The sequence below is a fragment of the Papaver somniferum genome, chromosome 2 (genome assembly GCF_003573695.1).
Source record: "Papaver somniferum cultivar HN1 chromosome 2, ASM357369v1, whole genome shotgun sequence".
In the NCBI taxonomy this organism is placed as follows: domain Eukaryota; kingdom Viridiplantae; phylum Streptophyta; class Magnoliopsida; order Ranunculales; family Papaveraceae; genus Papaver; species Papaver somniferum.
Genome location: NC_039359.1, coordinates 161,441,438 through 161,450,649, shown reverse-complemented (window position 1 = coordinate 161,450,649; position 9,212 = coordinate 161,441,438).

The window sequence follows — 9,212 nt, the reverse complement described above, 5'->3', positions numbered from 1 at the left end:
TTTTCTTTCCAAGTCCTTGTCTTTCTCAAATCTTCCAACTTCACTTTCCAAATTCAAGTCCAATTCCTTAAACCCATGAGTCTAGACGAATCTAGAAAATTCTTCACAAATTGGGTTGCCGGAGAAATCCTGGTACCACCCGAATCCGGCTAGAAAGCTCACTGCCAGCCACCTGAGATACTGTTGCAGACGACAGAATATTCTGTTACGGTACCGTCAGAGTTAACGGTCAAGATGGTCTTCCATCGGTCAATGGGTCAAGGGAGAGTCAGCTTCTTAGTCAGCCAGTCTAACTCAGCTTAATCATCTGATTCGGTCTTACTTAACGAGTCATCGGGTCAACTCGTCGGACTGAAAATCCGACAGAGTTTCGTTTGATTTCTGGCTATTCCCGGCCAATTTCAGGCCTTTATTTCTTCACCTGTTATAAGCCTAGCATACATCTAACATTATCAAATCCTTCAATTCATCTTCCACCTGCATCTCCCAATTGCCCGTTCTTGATTTGCTGCAGCACAAACTCCACCATTACTTCAATTTCAGACCTCTTAACCCTTAAAAATCACCCACTGTACACAACGACAGTTCCAATTGAGCAGCAGCAACATTAACTCATTAAACACCACCATTTGTTACAGCAGCAGCAGCAGCAGCAAGACCATTCATCAAACCCATGAAATTCTTCTCTGATTTTTTAACACAAACCCATGAATATCAACATCAGGATCTCTACAAACCCTTAACCAATCTCCATCTCTTCCATCCACTGAATTCGACGACAACAGTTCCAATCTTCACTGTAAACTCTAAATCGAGGAAAACCCATCTCAATTTCAGCTTCAATTCCTTCTTAATCTTCGATGTCAGCAACCACAAACCCTCATATCCATTACCCATCTTCACTGAATCACATCAACAGCGTCATGCTCATCTTCCACGATTCAATTTCAGATGAAGACCGTCATCGATCTTCTTTGTCTCCAACAGATTCATCTCTCTCTGCCTATTCTTCATCTCGATTTCTCGGACCCAACAGCAGCAGCGGCTGCTTCTCTTCTCAATTTCAGGTCTACTAATGATTTGGGAGAGAAGGAAACGTTTCTCGATTTAGGGTTCAGGTTATAAATAGGGTAGGATTCATAACACCAGGTCACCACGATAAGGGATAACCAAAGTATGCAGCCCCCTATCCTCAGCTAGTCTGTGTCTATTACTTATCCAAATTGAGTTGCCCCTTAACCTTGACTGGGCTCCAGATAGTGTTCGTCCATGAAATGACATTTTTGCCCTTTTTGCTCAAATTGGGTGATTTCTTCTTCCTTTCCTCCGTGCGACTCCAAAATACCTAAAACACTCAAAACAAACGTAAAATACAAAATTCAAAACAAAAAATAGCAAAGAAAGCATAACTACTACATAGTAAATTAGGTGTTTTAGACATCTATCGCAAACCTCCTTATTAGAATGACCAGGGCACATAGAACAAGTTCCATAATCATAGTTTTTGTGAACTTTTCTATCATTTTCATTGACTGAAGACAAATTCTCTTAAGACTTTCTTTTTCTCTGTCTTAGAATTTTCTTTAATTGTTGTATAAATAGTGAGAGAGTTGAATAAAACCAATTCTCATCCTTTGTATCAATAAATTCAGGACAACGAGACTTTACTTCAGATGAAGCAACATGATTGCAAGACATGCAAAGTTTTTCTATTTTGCTCAGTTCAAGATAAAAAAATCTTTAGCTTTCCAACAAGAGTATTTTTGGAAAGGGTATCAAGGTTATTTCCCTCAACGATGGCATGCTTCTTAGAATCGTATTTGGTTGGAAATGATCTGAGAATTTTCATCACAATGTCCTTTTCAGGAATAGTCTTACCCAATGCAAAAGATGCATTAACAATTTCAGACACTTTGTGATTAAACTCATCAAAAGAATCTTCATCGGCCATACGAAGGTTTTCCCAATCAGAATTTAGGTTTTGAAGCCTAACTTCTTTCTCGATGGAATTTCTTTCGAATACGGTTTCTAGGATATCCCAGGCTTCTTTAGATTTAGTGCACGTAGTCACATGGTGCAGAAGATATGGGATATTGGCATGGATGATAGCATTTAATACGTCAGAATTTTGATTTGCAGCGAGAATCTCGGCAGGATCATATGTACCAATATCCTTTGGAATAGTTACATCGCCTTTTGTAACAACCGGGGGATCATAGCCATTAACTACACGAACCCATGATTGAAAATCACGCGCTTGAAGAAAGGAACTCATAGCAATTTTCCACCATAAGTAATTCGAGCCATCGAATACTGGTGGTACGTTTATTGAGATATCACTTCTGTCCATAGAGTCAGGTTGCTACAAACACAGACTTATGAGGTCTTAAATGTGTTTGCCTTCTCTAATACCAATTGAAAATGCAGGGGTCTAACAACTACACCCAGTATTCCATTTAGGCAATATGTATGGACTAACTCCAATATATTTCCAAGAAAATCAACTAGACAGTCAGACTCAATCAAGGAAAATACATCCAAGAGTTATATATCAATTTCTCAAATCAATCTGCAATCGAACGGATAGAAATCTGTGAGCTGGATTAATATGAGAAATAACTTGTATGGTACCAAATACCAATATCCAAGCGTCAATGAATTTCAATCAACAACCAAAGGTTGGATTCACTAATTGATTGAACTACGCACAACCTGTGATATTTCAATTATATAAAAATATAATGCGGAAAAGAAATAATATAGACACCAGAAGTTTTGTTAACGAGGAAACCAAAAATGCAGAAAAACCCCGGGACCTAGTCCAGATTTGAACACCACACTGTATTAATCCACTACAGACTCTAGCCTATTACAAGTTAACTTTGGACTGGAATGTATTTGAGCCCTAACCAATCTCACACTGATTAAGGTACAGTCGCGTTCCTTACGCCTCTTGAACCACGCCGGATTCAACGCACTTGATTCTCTTAGATGATCTCACCCACAACTAAGAGTTGTTATGACCCAAAGTCGAAGACTTGATAAACAAATCTGTCTCACACAGAAAAGTCTATTGAATAGATAAATCTGTCTCCCACAGAAATACCTAAGAGTTTTTGTTCCCTCTTCTGATAAATCAAGGTGAACAGGAACCAATTGATACACCGGACTTATATTCCCGAAGAACAACCTAGTAATATCAATCACCTCACAATAATCTTAATCGTATGGTAGCGAAACAAGATATTGTGGAATCACAAATGATAAGACGAAAACGTTTGTGACTACATTTTATCTTACCTACTGGAGATTAAATCTCGAGAAAATTTTAGAGAAGATAGTACTCAATACGATAGAACAAAGTAAGACTGGAACACGCAACTACAGAGAAAATAGTTTGGTCTGGCTTCAGAATCCCAATGAAGTCTTTAAGTCATTAACCTATAATGGTTTTAGGAAAATCCTAGGTTAAAGGAGAATCTACTCTAGTCGCAACTAGTATCACATATGAGGTATAAGGATTAGGTTTCCTAAACGTGTACACATGGTTGCTAGAGTTCTCCCTTATATAGTCTTCAAATCAGGGTTTGCAATCAATGCTACCTTGGTAACAAAGCATTCAATATTCACCCTTACATGAAAACCTGATTTGAGTCAAGCTAATATCTTTCAACCGTTAGGTCGAACTTAGATTGTTATACACAAATGAAATGTGACTTCATTTAGATATGATTAACTGTACTTAAACGTGTACACATGGTTGGCTCAACAATAGTTAACCGAAGTTAGCCATATGAACACTTTCACATCAACCTTGTTCATCTTAATCGCAACTAGTTCAAATGACTCAAATGAAACTAGTTGTTCTAGAGTTGAGAAATTGTTTATATTCTCATAGAAGTATACAAGACACAATCGAAGCAAAATCGATTTTGATTCACTCGAATCAATTCATGAACATTATAACCACAGTTTGCAAAAGATTGCATTCCTTATTACATAAATGTATTTGTTCATGAACAAACCGATTTTAGAACTTAACCCACTCAAGTATGCAAACGGGTACACATACCTAAGTAGCCAGACTTGGTCTGGGTTCTCCAGTATGCGAACGGGTACGTATACTGTCGTACATGACCAAACTCAGTTGAATTCACGGACTTGAACTTTTAAGCCGGTACGCATACGGGTATGCATACTAAGTTCCCGGACTTCAACTATCAAACCAGTACGCATATGGGTATGCACACTATGGTTCCCGTACTTGGAAGAACTTGCAACAGTTAGCATACAAGTACTCATACTGTGCTATATCCAATCAATGGTTAATCGTTCTAAACTCCATGTTAATCATTGAAAAATTCTTGGAAGACGGGAATAGCTATCTCACATAAACTATTAGCTTCAAAGCAATTTTCAAATGATTAACAGATCAATGTGAAACATTCCGGGTCTACATCAAATGATAGTCTCACACAAATCATGTAAGATGTTACCAGGCGATTTTCACATGATCATCTTTTGACTTTCGTCAAGAATAAAGATGAACTTGGTTAAAGCCAAAGCTTACCAACACATATTTCGAGAAATATGTAAGCGAGTTAAACTTAGCTCAAAATATCAAATGTGTATAATATAAAGTCTATATAGCTATACGACTTTTATCCCAATAGGAGATAGAATAGAAATAGACTCCTGAGTGATATATGAGTTCAAGTCTCCACATACCTTTTGTTGATGAAGTTCCACAAGATCCCCTTAGTAGTTCTTCGTCTTCAATCGATAAACGCCGTGAAGTCTAAAGCTCAAGTACACATTCTATCCTAATCCGAGACATAACTATAAGTAGACTAGAAATAAAGACTTATAATTTTGGCAACTAAACTTGACAAACAAGCTTGAGATAACAACGCTGGTGAGTTCGACCGAGCAGTGTTGTAACAAGCTTAAACCCTACGTAGAACAGACACACAAGGATTTCCCACTCACTGATTATACAGTAGATAAGTTCCCAAACTAAAAATTAAAATACCATGAAAACATTCGAAAAGACCATAATTAAGAGAAAAGTAGAGAAAAAATATCATTCATTCTCGCATATTAGTACCGTTAGGTCCGTATCAGTTGCACCACAATGTAACAAATTTAGGTAAAGAAAATAGATTAGTAAAATAAATCAAGGGTACTAGTTTATAACATTTACAGAAGACAAACAAAGTCACGTACATACTTTCGAATATTTAAAATACTTATTCCGTTCTATCACACTAATACATCAGATAGTACCTAGAAATGTGATACGCCAGCCACAAACACATATCCTTTGGCCATTAATGGAAACTACTGATAAGATGTAATAGTAGTACTTTAGAACTAAAATTAGGATCGATAAAAAATATGTTATCATATAACACCGAACTGGTCCATAATACGTTCCGCCATTGAGAGTAACACATTTAATGCTACTACGACTAAACACAGGTGCTAAGATTAATCTAGCATCAACATCATCTAATATCTCAGAGTACCTAGAGCTTAATCGTGGATTACATGGAAAATTATGGGCATCAGGGCATATATACACATGACGGAAAAACAAAACATGAATTAAATTTAGTGGACTATATGTTAGAGCACTGCTCGGTCGAACTCGCATACGTTGCTACCTCAAGCATGTTTTTCAATGTTAGTGATCAAAACTATAAGTCTTGATTTCTAGTCTACTTATAGCTAAGTCTCGGACTAGGATAGAAAGTGTAGTTGAGCTCAAGACTCCATGGAGATCATCATACAAAGACGAAGAACTACTCAAGGAACTTGTGGAACTTCATCGACTAAAATGTATATGGAGACTTGAACTTATATATCACTCAAAAGTCTATCTACTCTATCTCCTATCTTGAGATAAAAGTCGTATTGCTATATAAACTTGATTATACACATTTGCTATTTTGAGACGAGTTTATCTCGCTATCTATTTCTCGAAATATGTGTTGGTAAGTTTTCGCTTTGGCTAGTTCATCTTTACTAATGACGAAAGTCATATTAAGTTTCAATTACTTGAAAATGGCTTTGACGAAAAATGGTTTGTGAATAACAATCATATAACGTCCTCTAAGAATGTTTCAATGATTGAAATGAGAGTTTAGAATATATAACCTTGAAAGGATATAAATATTGTGTGGTAACACATATGTGTGTAAGTCCTTATTCCTTGAACCAAGGTATGCATACTTTGCTGCTCAGGAAAACCGGAACTAAAGTCCGCGTACCAGTACGCGCACCATCGGAAGTTTACGTCCCGTGAAAATCTGCTGGAGTTTGTGAACTTAAAACAAACTCATTCCGGGTACTTAAGTCCGTGTACTTAGGTTGGTTATTTTCTAAAAACGATTATTCGTGAACTTAAACTTATAAAAACTAAGGAATGCATAATTGCAAACTGTGGCTACAAAGTTCATGAATTTATTTGAGTGAATCAAATCGTTTTTGCTTCCGTTGTGTCTTGTATACTTCTATAAGATCTAAGCAATTGAACAACTCTCTAACTAGTTCATTTGAGTCATTTGAACTAGTTGTGGTAAAGAAGAATATGGTTGATATGGAAGTGCTCATATGGCTAACCATTTGGTTAACTACTGTTGAACCAACTAAGTGTACATGTTTGGGTATGGATACACAAACTTAAATAAACCCGCATTTCATTTGTGTGTAACAAGCTAAGTTCGATCTAACGGTTGAAAGATATTAGCTTGAATCTAATCAGATTTTCATCTAACGGTGGATATTGAATGCTTTGTTACTAAGGTAACTTAGATTGCAAACCCTGATTTGAAAGTCTATATAAAGGAGAACTCTAACAACTGGGAAACCTAATCCCCACACCTTCTGTGTGATACTAGTTGTATTAGATAGAGTCGTTTCTCCTTTAACCTTAGGTTTCTTCTCGATACCCTGTAGGTTAACGACTTGAAGACTTCACTGGGATTGTGAAGCCAGACCCAACTATTTTCTCTGTAGTTGCGTGATCCGATCTTGCTGTTTTTATCTTATTAAGTACAATCGTAAGATTGGCTTGAGATTAATTTCTCCGATAGGCAAGATAAAAAGTAGTCACAAACATCTTCATCTCATCGTTTGTGATCCGCAATATCTTATTTCGCTAGTCGATTAAGATTATTGTGAGGTGATTGATAATACTAGGCTATTCTTCGGGAATATAAGTACGGGTTATCAATTGGTTCCTGTTCACCTTGATTTATCAAAAGACGGAACAAAAACTCGTAGGTATTTCTGTGCGAGACATATTACCGTAGACTTTTCTGTGTGATACAGATGGGTTTATTAAAGTCTTCGACTTTCGGTCGTAGCAACTCTTAGTTGTGGGTGAGATCAGCTAAAGGAATCAAGTGCGTAGTATCCTGCTGGGATCAGAGACGTAAGGAGCGCAAATGTACCTTGGATCAGATTGATTGAGGTTCAACTACAGTCCAGACCGAAGTTAGTTTGTAGTAGGCTAGTGTCTGTAGCGGCTTAGTACAGTGTGTGTTCAATCTGGACTAGGTCCCGGGGTTTTTCTGCATTTGCGGTTTCCTCGTTAACAAAACTTCTGGTGTCTGTGTTATTTCTTTTCCGTATTATATTTTGTTATATAATTGAAATATCACAGGTTGTGCGTTTGAATCAATCAATTGGGAAATCCAACCTTTGGTTGTTGATTGAAATTGATTGATCCTTGAACATTGGTCTTTGGTACCGTTCAAGTGTTTTCTCTTGTATTCAATTAGACTCGCAGATTTCTATTTACTTGAGTAAGTATTGAATCGTGAAAGAGAGATATAACTCTTTGATATACTTTTATTAAGATTGAGTCTGACTGTCTAATTGATTCTCTTAAAAGTATATTGGAGTTAGTCCATACAGATTGCTAAGTGAAATATTGGGTGTGGTTATTGTACCTCCGCTTTTTCACTATATTACTACCATGAATGTATAGCACATTCATTATAACATGTAGTAGAATATACTTCTTCCAAACAGAGATAGTGTTCCCCATAAACAAGTACACAATAGTCTTAACTAACTTCTTAGAGCAACCACAGTCACGGCCAAATTTGGGGACTAAACTCAAATTTGGTCTCAAAATATGCCGCAACGGAAGGGACCAAACCCAAATTTGATCGCCAAAATTAGGGTTTGAGACCAAATGTGGTCGTTAACCCAGACTAAACGAAATATAGTGGGACGGAAGTATTAATAGCGTATGAAAGCAGACGAGATTTTAGTGACCGTATGAAATCAGACGGAAGTATAATTAACGTATGAATCAGGCGCATCTATAAACTCCGCCTAACCAAACGCATGTAATACATACGCCCCAACACAGACGTAGTTATATTGTACGCCCCAATGGGACGTTGGTATATTTTACGTCCCAATGGGACGTTGCTTTAATGTACGCCCCAATGAGACGTTGGTATATTCACTCGTTTAGTGGGCTAATACGTTATTAGAAGAAGATTAGTGGGCTAATACGTTATTAGAAGAAGATTAGTGGCTAATATTTATATAAATTCACTAATCAGGCGGTCATTAAAAGTGCGCCTGAATCAGGCGGTCATTGAAAGTGCGCCTGAAATCAGGCGATCATTAAAAGTGCGCCTGAATTAGACGGACATTAAAAGTGCGCCTGAATCAGGCGCACATTAAAAATGCGCCTGATATCAGACGGTCATTAAAAGTGCGCCTGAATGAGGCGGACATTAAAAATGCGCCTGAATGAGACGGTCATTAAAAGCGCGTCTGAACTGGGACGGTCATTAAAAATGCGCCTGAACTGGGGCGTTTGTTATACTTCCGCCTGACTAAAAATAGTCTTCCACGACTGTGGTTGCTCAGTGTAAAATGCCAATTTTTTTTAGCTTTTGGTCTGCTATTTGGCATTTGGTCGACTCCATGACTGTGGATGCTCTTAGATTATTTAAATGAGGATAATTATTTATAGAGGAAGAATATCTAAATTCAACTGCCACTTAGGAGTTTCTACTCCAAAAACATTATAACAAATCTTTAAGTCAACCATTCATGATGTCAAACAATACGTATTCTATGAAAGATCTCTAATATGGCTTGATTTAGTATCATACGAAAATTTCTAAGTTTAAAGTAAAGTCCGTAATCACACGAACCAACCACACCAATATCATACAATA